General features: G+C 38.6%; 1 long non-coding RNA gene across 1 annotated transcript in view; it reads left to right on the top strand.

Annotated features, from left to right (window-relative positions):
• Positions 1–733: 733 nt before the first annotated feature.
• The window catches only part of LOC106014394 (uncharacterized), a 70488-nt gene continuing 56804 nt past the window's right edge, over positions 734–14417 (top strand). Inside the window, exon 1 of the long non-coding RNA XR_005268757.2 lies at positions 734–933. This is a non-coding gene — a long non-coding RNA (uncharacterized lncRNA). The remainder of the gene's footprint in view (positions 934–14417) is intronic.

The raw sequence follows: 14417 nt of genomic DNA on the forward strand, positions 1-14417 counted from the left end.
TGCTCACCCATTTGTGCAGCGTGCTTTTGAGGTTAAGGATGAAAAATGGGATGTGTTAGATAGCAGACACCACATAACAGTTTAAATTAGTAGAAAAGGCAAGCCTGAAGAGCTGCCACCCAGTTGTGGCAAATGAGATGGAGCTTAACTTCTTCCATCACAAAGTAATATCAGGTCATCTTACCCCAAAGGAAAGTAATAGGTGGATAGATGATCATTCCCAGCTGACACTATATTCCTAATACTGAATTTACATTCATCTAGCATTTGCTTGAAAAAAATTAAGACACTGTAGATTTGTACGGAAAACAAGAGAGAAAGCAGGAGATATAAAGCTAGCTTTCCATTACTTAGTGTCTCCTCAGGTAAGCAAAAGTGTCTTTATAAGAGAAAGAAAAATCAGACTTTCTAAACTACTGCAGAGCATATGTATGAGGACTAATTGGTTAATATCTGCACATCACTTTGAAAATCCAAGCAACACTATAATGAGTGATAGAAAGGAGCATGAAAATGTTACCAGACAAACGTGTTATATCTATGAAGAAAAAGTGGCTGAAACAGTGAAATTCCAGAGACGTTTTCTGGGCTCCTTCTGCTTTGAGTAACATGAACACAATCTTCCTAATCCGCCGCTCCTGCTCTGACATTCCAGCCTCATGCATAGCCATTGGCAAACTTGGAACGTGCATCCGGTGCATTTTTTTGGTTGAAATGCTACATCTGGCTTAGCTGGCAAGTGTTACTACGCCTCTAGAAAGTAAGCCAAAGTGAAAAAAAAGGGAATCTTAACTACATGCAGGAAAGGATTACTGAAATATACTGTCCTCTTTGTTTCCTGGAAAACTGAAACTGCATTTATGGCCTCCGACCTTTGGAAAGATGGCCCCAGAAGAAAACCAGCTACCTAAGAGTTAATATATGCAACGTACTGTAAGTATTTTGTTAATTTGCTTATTAAAAACATGAAAAGCTTTTGCCTCTTTGACACCCAAACAAAAGGCAAGCAATTGGGAGACTTTTGACCTGAGCTTATCAGATGACTGGTGTAATGCTGTCAAACCTTCCCCACTGCATGCAAGTAGGGTCACATTTTAGAGGTGTTTATGACATTTTAAGGTTCATAACGCCTATCTTTGTCAACACGAGAATGATGCAGGTCAACCAGATGGGTTAATGAGGCCGAGCACATAAGGAAAAACATACAAAAGAGATGAATATCTAAATTAAAAATCACAATTTAAGCAACCTGTAAAGCAACCATGTTCTACCAAAAGCTAGAAATATTACAAGTCGCTCAAACTTGATCATAAGCTTTGGTGCCCACTGGCATAATGTTGACTTGGAAGTTGACTATTTTCGGTTGTGAGGCAGCATTAGGCAGCTATGAAAATCTGAGGATGAAAGTGTTGCGAAAGACTTCTTACAGCTCTTGCAATTTCCTTTCGCCCTTTTGGAGAGCAGGAATGTATATCCTCTTCTTAAATAACTCCATAAATAGCAGTTTCAATGTAGATAAAAAAAAAAAAAAAAAAAAAAAAAAGCCTTCCCAAACCACCCAAATGGCTTCACAGTTCAGTATGATCTTTTGGAAGACAAACCTACACTGATCTTAGATTTTGCAAGAAAAAAAATGGGCACAAACTCAGATCGTTTCAAATTCATTTAAGAATATTTGCACCATATCCAAGCAACAGAGAAGTGAAAAACAACTAACATAGCACAGAAAACATTTGTAAAACCTGGAATACTTTCAAGATGTCATAGGCTACATCTACTTTCTCAAGGCAGTTGCAGCCACAGGGATAGATCAATAGGTTGTAGCAGTTGCTGCTGAGGCTTCTTTATCTGCTCTACAGAAGAGGTGGAGGGACAGGATTGTTTTAAACTTGATTTAGCCCAGATCTCAGAACTGAAATGTCCCAGCATTTGATTCCAAGCCATCTGGAGGTCTAGCCATTGGTTTAGCCTCTTATTTCCGCAGTAGGAGTTGAAGTACATTTGGCACTCGCCTGGATCAAAGCTTCCAGTTAAGTTTTCTCCAAACAGACACTAGGTTGTGTGCTACAAAACCACTCTATGAACTGCAGAGTAAATGGGACAGTCTGAGGGATTTGCCTCAAAACTGCATCACGGCTCTGAATCACAGCACTGATGTGGATGCAGTCATAAAAGCCTCCCAAACGGCAATTTAAAAATGAGCATCCCAGAGGAGACATTACTAGCAATTCCTGATTCAGTGATAAGCCTGTTTTTCAGGCTGGAGATTTTTTCTCTAATAGCTTGATCTTCTGAACGCATATATCCTAAAACACTGGCCAGTGTGTCATTAGCATCTAGGCTAAGCAAAGGGTCTGAAATCATTTGACTTTTCATTCCAAATTTCAGTCCACTGGGTTTTTTCTTCATGGTAAGCATCAAATAAAATACACAGGGAATAACAATATTCTCTGTGCAAATATTTTAGGGATTTTACATATATTAAACACACATGTATGTACATACACAGACCACACTGGAGGGCTGGAAAGTATACAGCAGTATGACATGCAAGCATTTTCTCTGCTGGGAAAACATAATGGAATATAAGTATACAGAGATTCTTCCCTTTCTGCTATACCAATGCTTCTAAACATTCATGAAAAGACTCTTAAATTTAAACTACTAAACACAGCAATATTTTGATCAATCAAAATATGTAAAGCTCTCTGTATGAATGAGAAATGAGATTTTCAGAGAAACTGGGTGAAACCCAGTCAGGACAGGAGAAAGGTACTATGAAAAGAGTTGCCATGATAAAAACAAGACATATATATATATATATATATATTTTTTTTTTTTTTTTTTTTTTTTTATTTTTTTTTTTTCCCCAGCAAACACCCGTGCTTCATGACAATTGAAAATTCAGAGAGATTGTTTTAATCCCAGGTTCGGTGGTGGTTGCTTGTCTGATAATTTTCTTTTTTCTATTTTTTTTTTCTTTCAAGATAAAGGCATTATTATGATGGTATTATTATAATGATTGTCTTAAAAGCTTTCTTATTCCCACCCAGCACTTTCACAAATTCCTTCCCTTTCCCCCCAGCATTAGGGCTTCTTGGATTTTTTAGCATTATTTCAATTATTTGTAAGAAAAACAAAATGTCATTACATACAAGTTTTCCCTGACAGAAGTTGCAGAGCTTTTGATCTATAATCATTGCTTAGCTAAAGAAATGCCAAAAATAAAAACAGAGCCCATCTTAAAATAATAATAATAACTTCTAGTTAGTTTGATCATATGTGTCTAAGCTATTTTTCAGCATTTTTTTGATGATGAAGGTATCTGCATGATACCTTCTGAGATAACAACAGATGCACAGAGAGGGAGATGTAGCTTTGAGCTCAGCATTAGCACAGACTTCTCTACATAAATTTAGACATTTGCTACTGTTGTCCATGGTAGAGTACAGAAAAACCTCGCAACAGGAGGCAGGTTCCCTCTTGCTTTATCCTCTCCCATAGGTCCCCAAAGACAACTGAGGGAAACAAAGATGAAAGTGTACCCATGTTAGAAGAGTTAAAAGCAAGACTTAATTTTGTCACCTTTACCCCCTCACGTGTAACCTGGCTCTATCATTTCCTACACTAATATTTGTCATAGGCACCTCTACACATGCATGTTATTAGCTATTACCAGCATCCCAATGATTTCTCTGGGATCACAAGTAATGACTAAGATGGATGGGTACACCTACACATGCCAAACAAATTGGTACCAAAGACATATACTAACAATTTTTTCTAGTCAAGAAGGAGGGTCAAGCAGGTATCAGTCCTGATAAGCCTACATATTCATGCCCATGTTTCTGTCCGGATTACTGAAAATGTTTCTCCATGAACAATTTTTTTTTTATTATTATTATTTAATTTCTCTTTCACACAAAGCAAGCTCAAATGGATGATTTTTAATTATTTACTTTTGTGAATTTTGTATGTGCATGTTGGGCATTTTCAGAGCACAGCCTGAATGATATCAAACAAGGCTGACCGTCACAAAGTGAGATTAATACAGACCGGTGGAAAGGTATGGAAATTCACCGAGTTAATGGTGAAAGAGACCATATGTCCTCTGACACCTTGACTTGATGGAATGCCTCTCCATAAATGCTTCCTTAATGCATCCCGTTGTGCCTAGGTGTGGGATGACGTATGGTCTGCCTCTGTCCTTTCATGAGCTTTCATCCCTTTCATTTACAAGCCGTGTGTTCTTATAATGAAGATTTTTCTGTTCACCAGAATATTAAAAGAGGGCAATTAGGGGTAATTGTTCAAAACCTTTGTTAGACGCACTTGCAAGTCTATGCGTAATATTTGGATATTGGCAACTAGTTCTAGGGAAAGAATGGGAATGGTTTTGACAGGGTCTTTTGTAAATCAAAATATAAATCTTCTTCCTTCCCTTTTCTTTCCAGTAAGGTTCAAAACATTTGCAAAGATGATTACTATTTTACAATCTTTTCTAAACACCTTATCCTCCTATATGTTCTGATAACAGGAGTTGCACGTTTCTTTATCAGGGCAAAATTATTTCTAGTAGTATTATTTTTATTATTACAATCACTCTCAGTCACTTCCACATCCATAACAGTAGGGCCTAAATAAACAAGCAATATACAGCGAGACGTGGTCTCTGCTTCAAAATGTTTATGATCTAAATTAAGACAAGACACAACAAGTGAGTATAACAAATGTTCAACACGGATTCAAAATGTAAACATACGGTAGATAGGAAAATGGCCATAAATTCCTCTATCAAAGATAACACCTCTCAAAGTCTCTCAGTCTCTGTAACATGAAACATGTCAAGCGAAACGCACATAGGGAGGGGAATGCACATGTTGGTGTTGCTGCTGAAAATTAAAGGAGAAACTAAAGCAAACTAAAAGCTTTTTTTTTATTTTTTTTTCCTGCTGTTCAGGGAAAATGTACAGGCCTAAGAAAATGAAATATACGAATGATTGTGATTCACAGAGTTTGGATTATTCTGATATGGACAATCACATTTTGAAGTTGTAGCATACAGTAAAACAATAAATACAAAAATGTGTATGTATGTGGCTGTTCTTTAGTTTTATGTTATCTAACATAGGAAAGACATCTGGAGTGTTGGTTTTATTGTTCTTTTATTGCTTTATTGTTTTGTTTAAAAAGGTAATATTGTCTAGTTTGGCTCTGGTAGTAACTACAAGCATAACAAACTGTGACCTTTGATTAGGGCAGTGGATCTGGACGCATGGGGCACCTAGGGAAGGGACACTTTTGAACACCTATTAAGAGCGGCTTTGGAGCTGTGCTCTGAGTCAAACACATGGGCAATGCAACGAGCCAGTGTCTAAACTCTCCCCAGCCCCTCTCATGCCCAACTTCAGCACCTGGACATATTCAGCTGGTCAATCCACAGCTGGGTCCCTATTTCACCCAGCTAGTACAACACACTTAATGTTTCTATCTACACATCAAGGCATTTGCTGCAATGAAACTCAAAGGTCACATCCAAAGCTGGCCTCAGTAAACAAGCTCAGAGGATGTCAGTGCAGGTACAGTACTGTGCTCCAGTGGGTGGTTTGGGCCATTTGCTTCTGCGTGAGTCCCCTCTGAAGGTCTTGGAGAAGGTGGCTGTCTCGTGACCACCCCTCCCTCTCGCCCTCTCCCTTGCCTCACGAACAAACATAAGCCTTATAATCAATAATTACAAAGTCAGATTTACCAACAGGTAATATTCAGGCACACAGGTTCAAAATGTAAACATAATATAGGAAGCAAAGCAGCTGTAAATTTATCTCCTGAAGATAACGACTCTCAAAGTCCCTTTTGCATACTTAATAAAATAAAGCATGCTGAACGCCAAAGGGATTGTTTAGCAGCCTACACTGAGTTGAAAATACTCAGGCTGCCTGGGCTTGTTTTGGATAACCAGCAGGCTTCCCCTGGACCTTCTTCCTTCCAGATGAACTAGAATGAGCCTCCCACAGTTTCCAGCGAGAGCTCACTTAGTCGAACCCCTAGCTGCCTGGTCTTTGTTGCACTGGATATTGAGACTACAGACTCGGCAGCTTTTTTACTACAGGGATTATTTCTGCTCTTGGTTTGGACTAAATTTCCCCTCTGCTGTTACTGGGTGCTCTGCTGTGAGGCAATTCTTTGCTCAGCTTCCCTGACCTGCCTGCTAGCAGCCATTACTGGACAGCATTTCATATATAGATATAAACCCCACTGTGCAAAATACTCTATTCATCCAGGGAATGGCATGCTATTTGTTATTGATAAATATCAATATTATCATCATTAGCAGAGCAGAAAAAATTACCATTATTATCTTTTTAACTGCCTGCTCGTACAAAGAGAGTTGGTTTGTTGGTTTGGGTTTTTATTTCTTTCTGGTTTTGAACTCTATTATGAAAAGATTGTAAAGGAAATAAGGAAGAAAAAAGAGCTCTATGCTGTATGAAAAACTACATTCAGTGTCTACAAACAAATTAAAATCAGATATGGAAAGAAGTAGGTCCCACAAGAGAGGATTAATGAATATACGCACTGGCCCAAGTTCTGCCCTTAGGTGAAGTCAATGAAAAAAGCAAGTGCATATTTTTGGCCCATTACATCTTTTCTTACAATGTTTTCTTAATATAAACCCTAAACCAGGGACCAGATCAACTCCAAAATCTCTCAAGTTTTCTCCTGAGCAATATGAAATCTTATGGAAAATGATTTCTAATATCACAGAAAAGAGAACACATTCAGTACAACTGGGAACACACATTTCACACAAATGAAAGAAATAATCCTGTTCATTCTAATTGGAGAATATTTTTCTGGGGCAGTGATTTTGTCAGCTGTAAAAATGATTAATGCTATAATTCAGCAGGATACTTAAGCACATGTTCAGTCAATTCCTATTCAGCAAAGCATTTAAATACTTAACTTTACGCACATGCTCAGGAATCCCAGTATGTGCTTATGGGCCAGATATGGACGCACACAGCATCAAACGGCAGAGAGGAGCTGAGATGGTCACAGGTGTGACAGAGTGATTGCTGCGGGAGTTTGACCCCTACCTTCATCTCACTATGAGATGCTCTACGTGTCCTGTGAAACAGGGTTTGACTGTTGAGCAGAGCACAAGGTGATATTTTTGTTACAGACACAATAATGGAGTTTTCAACACCATGAGCAGCTTGCGTCCGCAGGCGCACAATGCCACCCCCTTCCCACGTTGCTCGAAGAGATGCAGGCAGCCTTGCTTTGCCTCTGGCCACAGGCAGAGCCCCGGCAGGCTGGATGCGTGCGACGGGGAGGAGATCACACATGCTGCAAGCACAGGCATGAGGAAACACATTTCCATCTCTTGATAGGGGACATGTGCAGACAAATGCCTGTGGCTGCAGTGACAATGCGATGTAAAACAACAGGAATTGTGCATCCCCTATGGAAAGATACTATTTGAGGAAAGCACAGTTAGCAGCGAGATCCAGGCAGGAGGGGCTGTTGCTGGAGGAGAGGAAAATCCCCACCAATGCAGACAGAGTGGAAGCAGAAAGGCAGAGCTGAAGAGAAGATGACCACGCATGTCATTAGGCAAACAGAAACCTGGACCATCCAGAGAAAGAACTAGAGCAGTGGCAAATCTATTTGCCATACTGACTGATGGCAATTACCTTCTTGCCCGATGTCCAGACAATTGTAACATTCCCACATCTAACCAGATGGATCCAAATGTTTCACTGTTGGTGGGTGGCTTTTTTTTTTTTTTTCCCCCGGTTTTATTAAACCAATATAGGCGATTCAAAACCAGGAGTCTTCAGTGTGAAAAAGTAACTGTATTCAACTTAGAGCTGGAAATCAGACAATACAGAGAGGGCAGCCACAAACAACATAAGGGAAAAAAACAAGACTTCAAAAAGGATAAGCAGTTTTTACAAAAGCAGGAGAGAAAAATACATTTGCCACTGACCACCATAAAAACTTTAGCGTAGAAAGGCTGGAAACAGACTGATGTTTTGTTATAGGGTATTTTTTCCCCCTGTTGTTCAGACATCTGTTGAAATTGGAGCTGAATAAATACTTTGGATTAAAGTTATACAATCTAAGCATTTCACTACATCTTTTTGGATTTTTGAGGAACAATAATGCTAAACAGTGCTGTTTTCTCTTAAAGTGTGCATATCCATAAGTATAAAATTAGAAACCCTCTGATTTCTTTGCATATTTATTCAGAGGTCACTGCTGATGTCTCTAAATCTTACTGTGAGTAGAACTATAGAGCTCTGTAAATGTACAAATGTACAAATCTGTAAAAGCACAAAGGTTATCAATCACTATTCTAACAGAAGATCTGTAGACAAATTCCTTACAATTAATGCCACAGCATTGTAGTGAAGACAAAGCTGCATTTTCCCTCTGATAGGTTTATCTCAAAGTGGCCAATTGGTCCTAAAAAAATTCTTTGTATTAGAAGTACAACTCAGCTCTAGCTTTTTAATAAAAACAAGAAAAACAGCACCTGTAGGTAACTCAGATAAAATGCAGCATGAAATTTAACTCAGTAGATTTCTGCATGAAAAGCTCAGCTACACATTCAGGATGGGTGGCCCAAGTACAGATGCACATAGAAATGTTTGTCTTTGACATGCCTGATGAAACACCAGGAATGAATAATTTCTCAGTACCTGGGGAAACAAAAAAAAAAAAAAAGGTGCAAACTGCACGGTTTTAAGGGAGCAGCTACAGGTTAATAAAGTGTGTCACTGTTGTAGAGACTTTGCAAAGTACAAAACCTATTCTCTAAACAGTGTCTAATCTAAACTGTGGAAAGGGTCAGTTTCTCTTTTCGTTCCCCCACCACTGAAAATAAAAATACTGTTTCACAAAGGAGAAATAAAAGGCGTAGGCATGTTTTTAGTAGTCGTGGTCAAACTTTAGGAATTATAACTAAATAACTTCAAGAAAATTTTTTGAGTTTGATTTTCAAAGCCAGTCTTTCAACTTTGAAAACTATATATAACCTGGAAGTACATGTATATCTAAAACTCTTCTAGGATAATAACCAAGAGGTTAAATAAGACAGAAAACAATGCAAAAACAATGCAAATACATAAAATTAATCTGCTATAGAGCAGCTTTTCTATCCTTTCATTAAAAAAAGCCATTTGACATACAAAAAGTTACTTATGTCAATGAGGGGAAAAAAAAAAAAAAAAAAAGAATAGGTGTATTAAACAGAGCAAGAATAAATTAAGTGGGAAAAATAAAGTCAGAAAAATCTTGGAAGGGACAGGATGGCCATCAATGAGAGAAACAGCAAAGGATGCAAGAAGAGCAAGCGGGGCACAGTAGGTCAGCTGGGAGGAAGATTGGAGGGACAAGAGAAGAGGAGAATGGGGTATGATTTCCTAAAGGGAATATGGAAAAAGCACAACAAAACGTCTTTGTTTCAATTTTATTTTAAAACCACCATCACATCTATGTCACCAGTTAGCACACCCTTACAACTCAAACTGGCTCTGCAAGTTTTTCACTCCTTTCGACTGTGTTACTGTGCTGTACTTAAAACCAGTTTTTCCTGTGGTCAACAGAAAGTCAATGAAAAAGAACAATACAGCTCTGATTGCATTTTTGGTCTGCACTTGATAACACTGCTTGAATAAATTTGCACAAAATCATTTCTGGCTTACTTCTCTGTTCATACATGCATACGAGTTAATGACAAAAAACTGCATCATTAGCGGACCTATTAGTAGTTGTCCAGTTCTTCATGATTTTTATTATAATTTTACTATCCTATCCTGATAAAGAAATCACTCAGGGCAATATCAGGTATACCCAAAACCTACTTTAACTGGAGATACCTTCCTGAAGTCCCATTAGCAAGATGAGTGGTGAAAAAGATTTTTGCAGGAGAGCAATTCATGTCAGAGATTCAGAATATTGAATGCATTTTTGTCATGTTCACTGAACTTGCAATTAACTAGTATCTTAAGAAGACCAATTAGTCTTTTTGCCCCCTTCCATCTTGCAAGTATCCAGGTAGAGTCAGGGAGTTTGTGCAGACTTGTATCAGAACTCTTTGCAGAAGTGTTTCCCTTAATATATTTGTTAATATAGGCAAGAACTTTACAGAGCCTGCAAAAACACTTAAAACTATAGCAAGTTTCACTAAAACTTAGGAAATATTTCTTTTTCCCTTATACTGCTCATCGCTGTGTGTCCATCATGCGTTTCTCTCTTGCCCAGTGCCGGGAATGCCTTCCACTCTCCCTCACTCTGCATTTCAGGAGTGTATGCCAAAGTACAGGGCTTCATACAACACCTCTATTTTTAGCACTTAGCTGCTAGTCCTCTTTGCATTTTCTGTGCAAGATAACATCATTTCCTAGAGTTTTGATATGGGTTTGTTACTATTTCCAAACTGATGAACATGACTAGGATTGGTGGAATCACCTGTGAATAACACAGACTGTAATTTTTGGCATTTGCCGTAACTGAGCAGTTATTTACAGATATTTTTTTCCATTATGAGCTAGCTGTGAGTACACCTGCGACATTAGCAGATATATGGTTTGCTTGCTGTGCCAGTTACAGGAGGTAGCAGTTAAACCATGCAGCACAGCAGTTTTAGCTTGTTTGTACTTATTTCCCCGCCAGTCCCAACTGGTTTAGTAGTCTTCTCACATGTAATACTTTTACAATTCCACTTCCAAGGCAAATCCTGAACATTAATCAAGTGATCCTTACACAGCCACTGTCAAGGATCATTATCCCAGTTCTCCATGTTTATACACAGATGGAGAAGCAAATAAAAAGCTTAGATTCTTTGCCTGAAATCTCAGCACAGTGTTAGGTCCCTTTGAACTACCAGGCTGGCACTGTCAGACCGGACTCTGGCCCTATGGGGTCCAGGGCGTAAGGACCCTTCTGCATGCCCACACAGCAGTATACCTCCAACATCTGCGGGTCCTGCACCTCAGTGGTGGGAGCAGAGCTCTTCCTCTGCCACACACCTCTTTCGTGGAGATGAAGAGCTGTTCACACTCAGCCCAGCATCAAAACATAAAGTTGTCTGATGCAGGACCCTCTCCCGAGGTTAGACTCAGGACACAGAACCCTGTGGGATTCTTCCCTTTAATAGAATTGTTTTGCTGAAGAATATTTGAGGGAAAGTCCTGTAAGCCACTCTGACAGCTATTGCCCCTTTCTACACATTAAAACCCAGGTGCCCCTTGTCCCCCGTGCCCTCTCAGATACCACTGTCCAAAACAATCTCCTGGAGGATAAATTCTTCAAGAATAATAGACTTTAAAAAGACCATGAAGATAAAACTTTGTAAAGAAGGAAGGAAAAATCAACAATGGGAAACTGCCCTATCTAGGTTAAATACATATTTTGGTATACATAGTATTTACGCAATAGAGCCTAATGGCTTCTTCAAAAGCCATTAAGGTGTATTAAGTAAATACATAATTTGGTACATGAGCTAATTTTGAAAGCACATTATTCTGTTTACAATACTTTCTTTCAGGTCTGAAATCTACTTTTCTGAAGTGCCTGAAGAGTGACTCACAAATGGATCCTTAATCCACAGCAAGGAAATCACCTCCTAAAACCAGACCGTCTGTCTAAAAGTTTACATAGATGGTTGGAAAGAAAAGAGAAAAGAATCCAAATGAAATATTAACCAGCTGAGTGCTCTCCAGTGTACTGAGTCTATGGGATAAAACATACCACTAGTGATACTCTATCCACCTAATACAGAACATGCCATCTGAAATACCACTGCATGTGAGGGCCACATGTGAGGGCATGCACTCAGCTACAGCAGGAGAAGGGTTAGAGGACTGCTGCCTTTCAGAGTGAAGTAAAATAAATTAAATGAAAAGTGATGTTTCAGGAAAGATCTCATTTGTATTGGATAGTATGGGAATCGCTGCAATAAATGACAACAGTAATTCCTTTCTAGGGATTCGTCCAAACTAAGATTGCAGATCCAAATACTCAAACTTTCAAAAAGTTTGGATCTAGGTCTGAATTTTTCAGTTTAGTTCATCTGTAGTAATAGCAAACATACTGGATGTCTCTTACATGGAGCATTGTCTACTGATGCTGAGATCTCCATGAGCCTTCTAACTTTTTTTATTTTATTTTTTTGAGGGCAAGCCACAAATATCCTTTCTTCTATGATGTGCACTTTGCAGCAGGAATTCTCATCTCATGATGAGTGTGAACATCATTATGAACGTACAACTTGCCCCAATTCCCAGCTGTGCCCAATGATTTAAATGTCAAATAAATATTAGAATAATCCATGTGAATTTCTGGGACTTCTTTCTGCTGACAGCATCACACATGGCAGTAGATTGCAGAGTGAAGATGAGCAACTAATCAATCCCTATTTCTTGACAGAGGGGAGCAATATTTGTTTTTGAAAGCCATGATGTGAACTAAGAGATAAAATTTTAATCTCCCGATCTGACTGAGCACGGGTTTGGGAGCCAGGAAGTTCTGTGCTCCGAATCCAATTATCCAGAAATATTGACCTGTCCTCTCATACAGATGACTCTAGCTATCTATCCTAAAACTTATCACGATAATTTCCGATGCACCAACGTACTATTTTTTCCATTGTACAGATGGGAAACTGAAATAGAAAAAGATTAAATAACTTGCATCAGGTCAAATAGGAAGTTGTTAGAGGATCTGGGAACCAGATTACCTCAGTGTTTCCTCACTACCTTGATCGTGGGGCATTCCTCCAAAAGGCCATGCTGGTAACAAAACCATATTAAACCAGATGTGATTAAACTCAATATAAATGATACATACTAATAAAATATATTTCTTTGTCTGAGAAACAGGATAAATTTAAGACAAGGAATGGGGTGGGAGGCCTAGATTGAAGGAATAATATTCAATGTTAAGAAAATGAAGTCGTAAAATCTTTGTCAAGCATTGCTCAACTCTTCAAACCATATGGAGCATGACTGCTGGGCTTCATATAATGCCCCAAATGTTTTTCATTTTCTATTCCACCGTTCACAGCAAAGGCACAGTGCTGTAATCCCATCCTTCCGTTAACTACCAATTGTTTCTTTTGCCAACCTTTTTGCTTTAAAATATCATTTTTTATGAAGGATAATGTTATATAGTGGAAAACTGTAAAAATTTTATGGATAGCCTTGGTGCTGAGAAAATGCATTCTTTCAACAGTTTTATTATATATATATTTTTTTGTACATTACACATTTACAGGGTTTTCTCCATTGTATATATGTGTGTTTTATAGTTCATTCTAGACAAAAGGCATTATGTTAACAGTCCTATCATTTAGAACTTTAATTCACTATTATGTTTTTACCTTTCTGTGAAAAGAATTATATTATTTTTTTCCTCCTTGGAAATGCTCACTGTTGTTAATAACAATAATGGGTGATCCTAAAAAGGTTTAGGTGTGAATAATCACTCAACAGTTCAAATGTGTCTTTAAGCTTCAAGAACAACGGTGGAGATACATCAGATGGGATCATTTAACTGCAGTATAAGGCAGGCTTGCAAGTTGTGTGCCCTCAGTCAAACGTTAACCAGTCTCCCAGTCCCTGTGCTTCTCCCATGTCACTTCAAGCATTTGTTAAAACCACCTCTACCTCTTGTGACATTCATTCACAGGTAAATCAAGAAGAAACGTGCTCATATCAAAGGAATGAAACACACTTACTTCAACTTTAAGAGACACCTATAAACTTGCTTTTGACATTCCTTCCTACTAACCAGCCCGGTCCACTCTATTAAAGACTGCCATTTCTTTGCTCTACATCAGGCCTCAAGCCTTTAAATGTCATCCTGGACTCCAGGGGTCTACTTGTAACCTCTGCAAGGTTCACATGCATGCCACTGCATCCCCCACCCTTCTTTGAAGTCAAACCCAAGGCACCAATGATGTCTGATGCCACTTCTCTTTCCCCCGTGCCCTGTTGAACAGTCCAGTCCAATGCAACATGAGCCCGTGCAGGCATTCAAACTGGTCACAGAGCAACCTAGCCCAGATACAGTTAGGTCACTACCGTTAGAGCAAAGCCAGAAGATGGGAAAATGAGACAACAGGGTCTGAGAATGCCAATTAGAGAGAGTGACCTCCCGAAAGCCTTGTGTTATCTGAGTTCTTCAGTCAAACCATTTTGAAACTTTCACAGTGATTAATGGGGTCCAATTTGAGAGGAAAATTAAGAGCAAGTATCTTTTTATGGCATGGGATTTTGATATGAAATGGTCCTTAAGTTTTCAAGCAGCTAATCACATTCACAAGTAATTAAATACTGTGACTTGTCTTCTTTCTATTTGTCATAAATTGGTATTTGCAGCAACAAAGAATAATTGCTATACTTATA

Source organism: Anas platyrhynchos, chromosome 11 (assembly GCF_047663525.1).
Source record: "Anas platyrhynchos isolate ZD024472 breed Pekin duck chromosome 11, IASCAAS_PekinDuck_T2T, whole genome shotgun sequence".
Classification (NCBI taxonomy): domain Eukaryota; kingdom Metazoa; phylum Chordata; class Aves; order Anseriformes; family Anatidae; genus Anas; species Anas platyrhynchos.